The following is a 15240-nucleotide window of genomic DNA, read 5'->3' on the forward strand; positions in this document are numbered from 1 at the left end:
CAGGAGCCGCACCAATGATTAGAAAAATTATCATTGTAAAAACATATTTGCAGATCAAAGCCTTGGTGTGAGAATAATCTTGCAGTGCAAATTCCAGCCGTGCAGTCATGATAGCTGACTGCTTAAGATTCTAAGGCCGTTTCTGCTATAAGCCCAATTTTGGCTGTCTGGAGAAAGATCTCTTTTCTGCATCAAGTTTCTCATATGTAGCCAACTCTGCTGAGGGTAATATCAGGATTTGAACCAAAGATCTTCAGGTTTGAAAGTACAAGTCTTTATCACTTGCCTTCTAGCTAGCAATTTTCAAACTCATTAACATTTTCTCTAGATCAGCCACTGGGGGGGGGGGTGAGGGGGGCGGGATGTGGATCTACATTTTCATAGTGGAAGTCACACATACTTGGAAGACAATTGTTTCCTCTATTCATTTTTGAAATGGTTGAGGTAAATTGGACAAACCATTTCTAAATTATGGGTCATCCTGAATGATGAAGCACATCATGTCCATGTAGCTGTACATGTGGTTCGATTCACACTGGATGCAAGCCCCTAGCCACATTTGTGGCCTTGCAGTTTAGAAGCCCAAATTACCCCATCAGTATTTCAGTACAAGCTAAAGACCACCTTGAACTCTACATACTGACGGGAAAACTACCCACATAGGTTGGGGGCCAGGCCCCTTTCTCCATTACATTATTCCACTCTGGACCAGCAACTACAGCCTCTCATATCTGACCTTTCTATGAGGTTCAGACCACACTTCCCACTCTTCTCCATCTACCCATCCTACTGTCTGCAAGATGGCTAAGTATAGTTCATCCACTTCCTCTATATGGGCTGGAACCTTATTGTGCTCTTCCCATTCACCCTCCTTGTAGGATTTGGAGATCACTCTGTCTGATACTTATCTTTACCTTTGCCACTTCACATCTGAGTCATGGATCATCAGAGAACCAACAGGGGGCAGGGGGAGTCTGCATCTGTCCTTCATGGAGCCATCTGGTGCATAGACCCTGCTTGGCAGCCTCGTTTTGCCTCCGTACAGGATTGCAAAGCTCCACCTTATCCCCTGCTCTTTTCCTTCCTGTCAATCATCATCACTAAGTTTTATATGCCCTTATCTAAGGGGGTTGATATGCACACAATGCATTTCCTACTCCTCTGCCTGTTCATTCTGAGTCCTCCAGTTATACTGGCAGCCAGCCATCAATCTGCTATGAACCACCAGCTGGCAAATATGGGAGCTCTTTCCAGCACAGTGTTTGATTGCTGAGGATCTTGGAATCTACACCTAATTTGCCTTTACACCATCCCAATATGTAGAGCTCCAATTTAGACTGGAGAAGTAGGTGCTAGTTATATAGTTTTACCAGTAACAAACACGCTATTATAATTGATTTACTTAACAGGGCAGACACAGTTCACATGGCATATGGTGATGGTCTCCAAACCATGGGTGCAAGTGAAGATTTGGGGCCTTAGTGTAGGTCTGTGTGTATGATTAGATTTTTTTTTTTAATGGGAAAAGTGTATTTTCTCTTCCTTCCGTGATCTCCAGGTGAAATCTTGCCCCAGATTTCTGAATAAAATTCAAGTCAATGCAGAAGCCAACAACAGAAAATTTCAGCCTCAAAAATAAATGTTTCAGGAAGTTTCAAGTGTGTGCAAACCAGAATTGTGTGTGTGTGTGTTCTGGCCCAAACAGGAATGGGAACACTTATGGATTGTGTTATGCAGGAGGTCAGACTCTAACCTGTCCCTATAATCTATGAATATAAACAAATCTATTTCAATAACTTCCTCTACGGAAGATATTGAATGCCGGCTGGCAATAAAATACCCTTTTACCACCAGATTTCTCACTGATTTCTACCAGAATACAGTGATGCTAGCATGCTACAACAGCAGCTGTTGCTGACAACTTTAGTGAATGGCAGGTTAAATTTTTAACTGGGGAAATATTGGATGCCAGATCAACATTAAAGTGTTGGGATGAATTTTCAGAATGTCTCAACATTGGTAAAACACCCAGTGCCTTCCATGGGAGCAGAGTTAGGCCAATGTGCAGCACTTTTGAAAGTCCCACTCTTAAACATCTTTGTTGCAGATATTGCTTCTAAATTTAACAGTACATATTTGTACCATATTTTTTGCTTCTTTACCCAGTAACTTTCTAAAATCCTCTACAGTGAGGTATCCAAGTATGCCTAACCCACTTTGCATGTCTGGTTATCCCTATCAACTCACTGAGTTAGTCTCACAGATTCACAAAACAATAAGGCTTACACTGTGTTTCAAGAGAAATGTCAGAGGGGGCAAATCACTTCTTCAAAAAAGGGAAAAAGACAATCTATCATTTTATCTCTTCGACTCTGCACCTTCTTGAGCTTTTGGCTGAGCAGGAAGTACAGACTATTGTACCTGACATGTGAAAGGTTGAGATGCTCAGTTCAAAGAGCAGTTTTTGCTGAGCTTCTGTTGAACTGAGTATCTTGACTTCCCTCCTATGTCTGTCTAATTTTTATTCAAATAAGTTTCCTTGATTTGTATATTCAAATGGTACAGTGTTATTTATACAGCAGATTGTAAATAGGGGATGCGTACTTATGGCTGAGCTTCATGATAATGTCTAGATCTATATCTTAACTGTTTTAAAAGTACCGCTGTTGAACAATATATCTGGACATTCAGCACTGCTAGAATTTTACACAATACATTTTGCTTTTCACATGAAAAGCATCATTTGTAAAAGACCTCAGGTAGATAGTGGGTGGATAAAGGCAGCACATAACACTAGGTTTGGAAAACTTAGAGGTAGGTTATAATTTGAAGCCCTAGCCTATGCTGGAGCTTGATACTCAAAGACTTTCTATAGTGCAAACTCTCTGGAGATATTCCAACTGGCTCAGAACCTACTAGCAGAGTTGTGCACTCTGTCTATCTCTAGGTACTTGTATTAGCCCCATTGTTGTAGGATCGTTACCCTCACAATACCAATGTGAGGTAGGGATGTGCTGTTATCCACATTTTACATATGGGGAGTGGAGCCACAGGGAAATCAAATGAGTTGTCCACAGTCACCCAGGAAATCTGTTGTGGAGCAGGGAACTGAACCCAGGTCTCCCATTTACACACCAACAAGCGTGCTATCCTTACTCCTCTTCCCTCTATGACCAGCCATGGCACCACCCTGCCTCTTTTGAGGCTGCACCATACCTGTGTTTCCCTAATTACACTGACTCCTCCCCCAGGCAGGAGCCTAAGGAAGATGCTCCAGTCTCCCCACCCCACTACCCCTACACACTGCAAGGGGCTTGTTACTACTGGGGTATGGCTGCTTCACTGGAAAAAAGCAGACACTTTTTTAAATTTAAACCAGGTTTGGAAAGATTTACCCAGGTTCTTCTTCCACTCTGAAGTGTGGCTCATTATGGAAGGATGACAATAAAATAAGTAACAAGGCAGGGAATTTTAAAATGGTGACTACATTCCTTGTGTTTCCTTTCCTTTCTTCCCTCTCCCCTTGAGGTTCCAAGCACTCTTGGAATATCGCTTCCCTGCTCTTCTCCCATTTAGTTTGTCCATTGGGCCTTTCTGGTCTCCACTTGCTGTAGACACAGCAGCAAATGAGGACGAACACAGGGATGGATTTTAAATGCCAGGTCACAAGTTTATTCAACTTAACACAGGTGAGGGGTGCTCTCCACCCCGTCACTCAGGCATTTTAAGTGGTTCCAGGTTGGGAGTTACAGGGCACCTACCATTTAACCCATAACTCAGGATAGACTCTCCTCAGCCTGCCCGAAGGACTCAGCACACTCTTCTGCATCCTACCCCACCCACTGCGAGGAGGATAGAGGGTACTAAAAGGGAGGACCTCAACCCACAAAGACCACAAGGTTTTCCCCATTGCACAAGGCCCATCAGTAAAATCCCAGGTCTTTTACTTCTGGGAACTGTCCTTTTATCCTCAACTGCACTGGGAACCAGCTACAAGTTTTCCCTTACCGAGTACAATCACTAATGATTAAATCCTATTCCTACTTAACTGCGGCTCAAGGATGCTGCAAGGTAGGTGGAAAAACTCCTCAGGCCTCTCCCAATTTGGCCACTATGGAAAGAAAAAAAGTTTCCTGATCCCAAAATAGGCAATTGGTCAGATCTGCAGCTTCCTCAAAACACAGCTCCAAGCCCACCAATACAGGGTGGGGAGAATAGGGCTGTTGAAGCAGAGCAAAAAGAGACTCCCCATGGCCTGGACTGGAGTTTAACGAAAGTTGGGCAGGGGTGAGGGAACAATCAGCTCCTTTCCTCCCCAAGCTAACCAGTGGGTGGCTGGAGACTCTGAAGGGGGGGGGCACCCCTGTGTCCCCACAACATGTGTTCTCCTTCCCTGGTCAAATGGGACTGTCCCAGTTGCCACCAGCCTCATCAAGTTTCTCACCAGTTGAGGCAGGTGGGTGGCATTTTATTAGAAAAACTAATGCTGCCCCAATGTTGCAAGCGTCCCATGGGTACGCTTACCCTTGTGCAAGTCCTACTGACTTCAGTGAGTGGCTTTTGGAATCATATCCTAACATGGTGCTAATAAACATTCCCCCAATAAGTTTTTACAATGACTTCATGAATCAGAAGTGACCTGAAAGGGGAGCTATCTAAAAGTCAGCTTTACACTTCTAGTCCCCACTACCACCAAGCTCTTCTTCCTACAACCCCCTACATGTCCTAAATATTTACAAGTCTTTATGCCACCTACTCTTTTGGCCTCCTACACAAAAAAACCACTTCCAAGCAATAGTCCAGATGCTTCTCTAGGCTGAGGATGGATTGGGAGGGGAAGCAATATTTTCCTTTTGATGTCTCCCTGCAGCAAGAGTGCTAACAGCAAGACATCACTTAAAACAACCTGAGAAGCAGTGCTGTGCCCTGGCATAGGCATCTGAACCAGGAGCTGCATTAAAACTTGAGGAAGGGGAGAAGATTGCAGGTTTTGGCTGCCTTTGTAGCAAAAGCCTATATTTCCCCTTTGCCAGGCAAATTCAAAGGGGGTCCATTCCCGGTCATGGTTTGGAAGAGCTTTATAGAGAGAAAAAAAGGCTTGTGCTAGTAACATTAAGGGGTTGCCAAAGTTCTCTTGCTGATTGCTCACCCAATGGATTTCATTTAGGTACCTATATCAATGACTGGATTTTCAAGAAAGCGCAGCCCCTAGCAGCTCCCGCTATTTTCAGGGGTAGCTGCTGGATGCTGGACCCTTTTCAAAAGCTGGCCACTCCATTTAGGTGCCAACAAGGGATCTGAGTTTGTTCTGAAAATCTGGCCCTACACTTTGAAATATGGTCACTTGGAATATTGTACACTATGGTGGGTGAGATGTTAATCTGTCCCACATTCCATTCCTGTGGTGTTTCATTTTGTCGTATTTACCCTGGGTAAATTGCAGTGAAGCTTTAAACAGAAAGATGAAAGGGTTACAAGTAAGGCCAAACTCATTTTCTTTATGAGCAGTAAATATAAGTGTTCGTGTGCTGAGCAGAGAAAGAACAGACTATTGGGCTCTGTCTGGGGAGTGGGGGTTGTCTTTTTGTTTTGTTTTTTGTTTTCTGGTTTGTGTTCCAAAATTTAGACAGCACATCAGTAAACTGTCCCTGGAGCTCAGTCTTGAATATTTTAGGCTTGTCATAGCATCAGCATCATCAGCTTTCCAAGATAATTACACTGTGTGGAATAATCACCGTAGAATGAATGAACCAAGCCTAAGACAGTTCATCTCCAGGGGTGTTTGTTTTTCAGTGATGTGAATGTTAGTTTTAATCAACAGGTCTATGCCATGGGATAAATTCCACTATCCTGATGTGGTGTAGGGTTGGGGCCTGTTTCAATTAATAACCATCTGGAATGATCAGAAATAGCTTCTATAATGCCTTACAGCATTATACATCATGACTGACATTTTCAAAGCTACCAGAAGGGATTTGGATGGTTGATTCCCATTCATTTGAATGGGAATTGGGTGTCCAACTCCCTTTGTTCGCCTTTAAAATCTTAGCCTGAAAATACAGGGCCTGATCCAAAGCCCATTGAAGTCAATGGAAATTTATTTCAATGGGTGTTGGATTAAGCCCATTAAGATAAAAGGCATAAGAAAGTGTGAAGGACACTTACAACTGAATATCCAGACATTCAGACCTTTGTGTATGGTTGTTTTTTTTTTTTTTAATCTTTGGGTTTTTACCTTAGAGTTTCCTAGCTTTCAAATCTTTGACTTGTTGTTATGATTATAACCTTCTATTAAAGAGTTTTCTGAAGTAAGTGATCTGTTTAAAATACTATTTGAAGGATTTGATGGGAAAGCCATCTATTTAATATAAATACAGGTGAAGGAAGTACAGTGAGAACAAGACAAGCTTCCACCCCATTTCACTAGTGTGTCTCAATCTGTCTGAGAGGGATCATCCCTAGAGGTGAGGGGGTAATGAGCTCAAACTCCATGCCCAGTCAATTCTTGGTTTCTCTCTTAGGTGTCTGACTTGAGACACTGAAGTCCTGATTTTAAAAGGAGCTGATGATTCACAGTTCCCATTAATCTCAGTTGGAGTTGCAGATGCTGAGCATCTGCAGGTCCAAGGTCTAGATATCTCACGTGGGGCATCCAAAACTGAGGCCCCAAAATCAGTGGACACATTTGAAAATGCCACTTAATGATTTAGTTTGTGGCACAGTCAGGAACAAGACCCAGATCTTCCTGCTTTCAGTTCCATACATAAGGCACGGTTCTATCCTTCCTCTCTGATTGCCAAAAAATTCTCCTCTAGCACAAATGACCAAATCAAGACAGGCTGATTTCAGTTGTGGCAAAGATCTTGTGAAGAGGAGATGATTAAAATCAAGTTTCTAATAGAAAACCATTCACAACCTTAATCACAATCCCTTCAGAATAAATGGAATATTAAGAGTGGGACAATGACACCTTTAATCATGCTGAGTAGTACCTTGCTCTAGTGGTGTCCCTCTTAAGAGAATGGGGCTACTGTTTGAAGTAAGATGCTATTCAATGTGAGTAAGGGGTGGCAGAATCTAATAAATATGCTTCCAGAAATTGGACACACCTCCCATTAGCATCAATGGTTTTCATGTGCCAAACCTCACTCGTATCATGCTAAAATGTAGGTCTTCCATAATCCACTAACACAGAGAAGAAAAACAAAATGTCACTTTTTCTCTATCGCTGTTGCCTATAAACTAAACAACACAAGTACTGGACTTGATCTCGATCTCAAGTCCTGTGTGTGGAGAGGGTCTTGATGCTGTACTCTCAAGGCAGAGCTTGCTGGAATGGATATGAAAGCTGATGACAGGTGTACGTGTCTGCCCCCTTTTCTCCCCCCTCCTCCAGAACTCAAGAAAAGATCTGCTGAGACTGAGCACTGGTAAAGGATATGAAACACACTGTACTTTATCTGAAGGGCATGGCATTGTCATTTTACCTCTTAGAAAATTGGCTTGGGAGCAGCTAGCACTTGAATCTGAACTGAAATGAATGGCTTTCAATTCCCCTCCTTTGCAGAACCTCATGACCAACACCACAGTTTCCACAAAGCTTGTCGTTTTCTATTAATATTTATAACAAGAGGACTATTAATACATTTCCAGTACTTTTCCCTATCAGCCCCAATCGCAAAGTGAGTGAGGACAGCAAGGTGTACCCCTAACTGAAACCCGGTGAACCATTAGTTTGTTATCCCATCACAGGGTACACTGTCTCACACAGGGCAAGCCTAGGCTAGCACATCCCTGCTCCAAGCTTTGGCCCTTTAAGGGCAAGTGTTCTGGGAAGTGTAGTCCCTAGAGGTTATGTGACTGTGGGCTGGAAGCAGGGCTGCTGGGGGGAAGGACCAGGCTATAAAAGTCTGTGACTTGAAGCCATGAGAGACTTGGGAGAGTAATGAGTGTCTCTCCATGCTCATTAGGGAAGAGACCTTAGAAAGGGGCTGCGGCCAAAAGTCTCAAAGCCCAGGGGGAGCAGTTATTAGGTGAGATCTGGCACAGAGGTGGAAGCAGCTGCAGCAGACAGGTAAGTAGGAATTGGTGGAGCTTCTCTGTTGGAGACGAAACTAGGGAAGGAACATGGAAGGGATTTGGTGAAGCACTGCTGAGAAGAGGCCAGGGAGAAGGCCCTAAACAGAGGGAGACAGGCACTATAGTGAAGCAGCCCAGTGAAGCAATGTCGTTTGAAGGTAGCCAGCTGCTTTGTGATAGGATCTCCAGAAGCCTGGAACGGGGCAGGGGAGGAGGGAGTTGGGGTTCCCCTATGGCATCTCCTAATGGTGGTGGTGCAAACCCCTGCAAGCAAGGAGCAAAGGCAGCAATGGCTCAGGAAAGGTGAAGTGTTTTCACACAAGGGCGGAGGAGAAGGTAGTTCAGTCCCCAGGGGAAGGCTATGACCCAGCCAAGAGGCTGAGTGAAAGGATTCCAGTTTGTTCGTTCATTCATTTGTTTGGGCTTTTTGCTCTCCTGGAATGAGGAGAGCTTTTGATATGAGTGGATGGCCAAGGTTCCAATACACCAGATCACCCTACCAGCTTGGGGAAAATCCTTTCTGAGGTGAAATTGAAGCAGCAGCTGCATCTTTAGGCTGGAGAGGTAAGATGTCTTTGACAACTACCAAGAGGGCCCCAAACCGTATGAGGGCCCTTCTATGCTAGGTACCATACGGATATAGCAGGAGATATTCCTTGCCCTGAAGACCGTACCATCTTGCAACCAAAATGTAGGGCTTATAGTGTTTGGAAACTTCTATTTTAATTTTAAACTTAAATTGACACTTCCTGGAGAGAATCAGCTGTTTAAACAACTGACCTACTGTGAGGGCCAACTCCTTCAAAGGTGTAATCACAGCATGCAGTTCTGTTTTCACTGGTGTGGTTATGATGACTCTGCATAAGCTTGACCTGGAATAACAAAGGTGGTATCTTCCTCGGTACAGTAAGATGACTTATCTTTACATAGCACAGGAATAGCTGAGTCGATTCATCTTGGACCAAACAAGTCAATGAGAGTTTTGCCATTGACTTGAATGGCAGTAGGATTGGCCCCACATAAGTATAGTATGTGCCAAGTTCTGTTCTTTGTACCAGTTCAATGAAATTGCTCTGAGTTTAGAGTCAATGGAATTGTGCTGGGCTTACACCAGTAAGAACGACAGTCCCAGCATACTATTAACAGTTAAACAAAACTACATAATTTGCATTGGTCAATAAAGACCTAAAGAAAGGCTTTGGATCAATTCAGTAAAGTTAATAGTAGTTCCTCCTAGCCATTGATACTGTGACCACCTAGGGCTTTCAGTTGTCACTATGCTGCATGTCTTGGCTGCTTGCAATGACACCAGGGCTTGAAATCAAACCCCTGCTCCAAAAACACAGGCCTTTACCATTTCAGCTATAGGACTCTTCCTTTAGTTGGTAGCAGTATAAGTCCTATCACAAGTACAATTTTTACTCCGGCCAGTGTAGGGCAATCGTGCACATGCACGCTAGCCAGCTGATTATAATACAGTACCCACACTTTCCATCAGTCAATATAATATCTAAAGATCTATCTACACTATACCCCATTCCTCCAGATGGTAGAAGTGTCTCGCAGTTACATGATGATTTTTTGTCCTAGTAGGGGTTACATCAGACTAATCCTTTGGCCATCTCTAGGCTGATGGTCCATAATCTTTATTAGGCTACCAATGCTGCCTTCTGGGGAAAAAAAGCAGATATTGGATGCCTCCACTAAGGGTAACCATTGGTCTCACTGAAATTCGTAGTTCATTCCCTCCAGGTAAAATTTTCAAAAGAGCCTAAGTGTCATTGCAAATAAGTGACTTAGATTCTTAGGTGATCTTGAAAATATTACCCTTAATTTTTATAGAACCTTAAATATTTGCTTTGCCAAAGAAAACGTTGTAATTATAGCATCTTAATGGCTCTTCAAAAGAAACTTCTGTGAGGAAGTCAGTCTGTTAAGCAACCATGAGACACAAGCCTGTCTGTGAAATGTGTTCAGCTGGGAAACAAAAGAACATCCATATATTAATATCCAACGTGCGCCTCACTAGATTTCACTAAGTCAACATCATGTTGGCACTGAGTCTCAGGAAAAGACAGTGCACTTCACAAAGCAGATCAACAGAACGACTAGACAAGATTTCTAGATGATGATATGCTCTAGTCTCTAAGCATTTAATGCCAGCGTAACTAATCATTTTGTAATATGGTGGGTAACTTAATGAGTTTATACTTCTAAAGTCTTAGTTAATATCAGTGTTACATTACAGTCTGTAGGCCACACTCTACTCTCATTTACACTCCTGGGAAGCCAGTCAAAGACAGAGGGACTGCATGGGATATAAATAAGGACAAAATTCTGCCCTTATCACCTAACGCTTGTGCAGTTCCAGACAACATATGGTAACTGTTATTAGACACCAAATATAGTCAGAGGTAAAACCCACAGTCCTCACTTTCAAAACTGCATGTACATGTGTGCAACACTGTACATCCATGTTGTGTGCACATTTGCCATGATTGATCACAAAGTGTCCTTGACTATAGGCACAAATGGCCTGTTAGCTATTGCCCATGCAACAATAAATTAATCTCTGCATGCACATTCTGGTTTGCATCTGCAACGGAGCAGGCACAGCCCTAGATATTTGGACCTATCTAGTCTGCGGTGCCGAGGAAAATGAGGGCACTTTCCATGTTCCTGAATATAACTCAAAGACTGAGTGAATTAAAGCAAGCCTTTCTTTGAAGTACTCCCGTTTGATTATTGCCAGAGTTGCAAGAAGCTGATTAATGAGAGATATGAGTGGATAATGGCAGCCTGTCTACCCTGTGAATGGTCTCCTTTACTTTCCGTTTTTTAGAATTGAAATATTGCACCCCAAGGAAAGCCTTATCAATCTGTTTAAGCAGGCAAACCTCTGCTACTGGAAGTTAACCCTGCACTAAAGCAAAATGATGCTTATTCCCTGCTCAGACTAGTCCAGATTGCACACCTGTAGAAACACTTGGGGCTTGATTCTCTGCAGTGGGGTAAATCAATAGTGCTTCCACTGAAATCGATGGAGTCATACAAGTATAAAACTGTGATAGGTAAAGAAACTGGTCTCTATAATTTGAGAATGATTAAACAGAGACACCTACTTCCCAGCCTGGAACTATACTTACAACTTTGGAAATCCTGAGAGGTTTTTAATCTTAAAACTATTTAGATGGCCTCTGAACTACTTTTATGATTACATGATTTTCAGTGGTTCTTGTGTATTTGTATTTTCTCATCATTCTTTATTAAAGAAATCCTTTCAATAAATCCTCTTCCTCTGTGCCATGTGACTTTTAAACCTTTTAATCTTCATGTTGGATTATGCTGCTTTTGCTGTTAAAATCCACTCTGCCCAAAGCCTACCTGTAGAAACAGTACTGTTCTTTATGAATAAAGGAGATACAATGCTGATGGTGACTTTATCTCCCTTATCACTTGTATGCTACAATCCACATCTTGCAGTCAATGTTCTCATTGTTGTGACTTTAGCTTGTACATTTATAACATCCAGCATGTCTCTGGAGAGGCAGAACCTGACCTTCTGGAGCTAGTCAGCCAAGATGGACATAGCCAGATACCTGGATTTTGTTTTCATATAGGGTTTGTCAAATTCGTTAAAAATCGATGGGAGTCTTTCCACTTACATTTGGCTTGGTATAAATTATTTTGATGAATTACTCATTAAAGCTCCTGCCATGTGCCATCTGAGTCACGAGACACAACAAAGGATGCAATAAGAGCTGAACCCTTGAAACAGAGACCTGTAGGTATAGAAAGGAGGAGTTGGAGCTGGATCACAAAAGGGTCTAAGACAAAATCACCCGTTTTCCCAATAAGGGAGATATATATTACTTGGCCATGATTTGAACATGTTGAATGGAAGGCATAGACTAGATTTGGGGGAAGTTTCTTTCATAAAGAGAGTTACTCTACTGTGGAATAATCTGCTGTATTATTATTAAGCAGTGGAATAAATTGCCTAAGGAGATTGTCTAACCTGCTCTTAAAAATCTCCAGTGATGTTTCCACAAACACCTGTCAGAATAGTCTAGATAATACTTAGTTCTGCCATGAGTGCAGGGGATTGGACTAGATGACCTATCAAGGTCCCCTCCAGTTCTATGATGCTGTAGGAACAAATAGCACAAATGAACTTAAGGTAAAGGTGGATGTAGATTTGTAATTGTGTGTGTGTTTATAGTAGCCAATACTGTAGCCTTTATGCAGAGTAGAAATTGCTCCTGGGAGTAGCTGCCAATGCAACTACAAGCATAAGTGCTACTCGTGAGGACCAAGGGTTGCCAAATTGGACTCACAATCACATATACGTGCAGAATAGGGAGATGGCATAGATGGGCCCCTGCTTCTCTCTATCCATGAGTGTTGTATGCCAAGAGGAAAGATGAAGATCACAACCAAGAGGGCTGGATGGGGCAAACCAAACACCTCTTGACTTTTGTTTGTTCATTCAGGGAATCAGTGCAGGTGACCCTGTTTTATGCTACATCTTACTGATGCTCCCAACATCACTTGTAAACAAATCCCAGCATCTTTCACGTGCTTCTCCTAGGCGCTTGTCTGGCCTCATCATAACAAAAGGCAATCCTGTACAAGACTGTAAACTCCGTGGATTAGACACTATTTTCTCTGTTACTTGCCTGTACGGTGGTGAGCTCCTTCACTGACGTCCCTAGGGGTGGGATTTTTAAAAGCACTTAAGTGACGTTACACGTCAATGGAAATTGTGCTCTTAGGTCACTTAGGTGCCTCTAGATGCGACAGCACTAACAAACACTGTACTAGCCCTTTGAAAAGGAGAGCTTCCAGATCCTCTCTTAAATCCTGGTTCTTATTTGTATCCTATTCCCCATGTCAGGCAGCAGCCATGTATTTTAGCTTCCTGAGGCTGTACTATACTGGCATATAGAGTGCCCGTGACAGGGTGGGGGTGTAGACCCCAAACTGGCAGCAAGGCTGGTCTCACCCCTCTGGCCCTGTCAATCATGTTTGGTAGGGAGGAGGCCTGTAAAAGGAAGGAAACTGCAGTCAGCTGGGGGAGGAGCAGGATTACTCTAAGCAGGAGACGGCTGGAGTGACTCCTGAAGCCACAAAGGGAGCTCCTAGCCAGGACAAACTAAGCCCCACTCAACAGCCCGGTCAGAAAGATTTCTCAAAAGTCGCTGCATGGACACGGTATCATTGGCAACGATCCCTCCCCCTCCTCTGCCTTGGAGAGGCCTCAGGAAGGGGGGGACCCTCGAATGTGCAAGGGCATTTGACTTTCCTTTCAAACTCCCATTGGCAGAGACTTAAGAAGGCCCGCAAAGGGCAGGGCCCCCTTGCAACTAGAAAGGAAGTGGGGCCTATGCTGGAACTGCCCAGGGGGTGTGGTCAGGTTCTCCCACCAGCTGGGAGGAAAACCTGGGGGGAATCTTCTACAGTGCTCCACAAGCTAGCCAAAGGACCTCTTATGATTTATCCCAGTATTCTGCAATGCATATAGAGAATGCTGTCTGGTGGCCTTATTAACAATGGTGATAATGGCAAGTACATACTTCCACTATATTTATCGTCCTCAACTATGAGGTTCAAAGGTTGCTGGAGGGGACTTCTTATCAACACAGTTAATAAAAAATAAGGAAATAACCACTTCAGGTAACAGTCACCTCTCTCCTGACCTAAATTTGCGTGCCTCTCCGCCTGTAAATCATAACCCTTGTACTCTTCAGTGCCCTGACAAACTCCCATTCAGTTACACCCACCAAAAATCCTTCTGGCCAGTTCCTCAATATTACATTCAAAACGCAACCTTAGGAAGAGTCAATTGTCTTGCCAAACCTTCATTTGCAGAAGAAAAGTTAGAGTACTGTTACAATCACATGTGACTGATAGACACAGAACATGTTAAGTTCAGGTGGAACACAGCCAGAGTACTTCAGGAATAATTGCCAATATTTGCCCAAGATGAATCATGTGGAGTCAATATTAAGATTACCATAGTGTACAATTGTGTTTAATGTATTGTTTCTACCTAAATATTCTAACAGGTATCGTAACTGGAGGTAAACAGGGTGATCTAAGGGCAACGACACTGGGCTGGAACTTGATTCAGTTCTCTGCTAAGCCATGGTGTTCCTGTGTAATCGTGGGCAAATTGATCAATCGAGTCGGTGCCTCAATTGCCCATTTGTAAAATGAGGATAATCCTTCCCTGCATTGCAGGAGTTTGGGTAAAGTCTATTAATTATTGTGAGATGCTCAGATAATATGGAGATGAAGGCCAGGCAAGTACCTACATAGAGTGGGGAAAGAATGTTGCTAAACCATGAACCCTAGATCACATTCTGCTCTAAGTTAATGTCAATAACCATATCAATCTGAAGGATCTCCCCAAGTCAATGGAGTTTATATTAGTGTAACTGAAGGGAGAATCTCTCTCATTCTCTGGCTGGGTATATCCTGTTGCAAGAGCAAACAAAATTTTACAGTGATTGCCATCTTTTTTTTTGCCACCAAACCAGACATTCTTCTCATAGGGGCTCAGTACTTTCTATAGAGGGCCCTCTACCAAAACCTTCTTCTTTTCTGCATTAATATATTGGCCTTTGCACATGTGGCATGAAAACTGCTGCACATCCCTTCGCATGGCGAATCTCTTTGCTTATTTATATCTTAATTTAAAACACTGTTCTTCTGCCATGACTTATATATAGGACACATGATGTTGGGTGTAAAGGTTTAAATCTGGCATTAAGAAAATACAGCTACAGATTATGTAGCCATTCACTTATGGTCAATATCAACAAAAAAAAATCCAGAATTATTAGAGAAAATACACAACCCATTCTTTATATACAGCTATGAAGCTGCAAGATTAATGTACAAATGAATATCTATAGCTGCAGGGAAACATGTTTTGTTTTAATCACCAGCCAGATCCTTAGTGGATATAAATTGGCATAGCTCTACTGGAGTGAATGAAGTTACATTGATTTACACTAGGTGAAGATCTGGCCCCATCAGGCATAAACCTGTTATTGAAAAATAGTTCAACCAAGATTTACTAAAATGTTGGCAAATCTGAGGGGTTTTAGTTAAGATTAATACTAGCTGATGTCTCATAGAGTTTAAGGACAGAAG

This window comes from Caretta caretta, chromosome 3, assembly GCF_965140235.1.
Source record: "Caretta caretta isolate rCarCar2 chromosome 3, rCarCar1.hap1, whole genome shotgun sequence".
Classification (NCBI taxonomy): Eukaryota; Metazoa; Chordata; order Testudines; family Cheloniidae; genus Caretta; species Caretta caretta.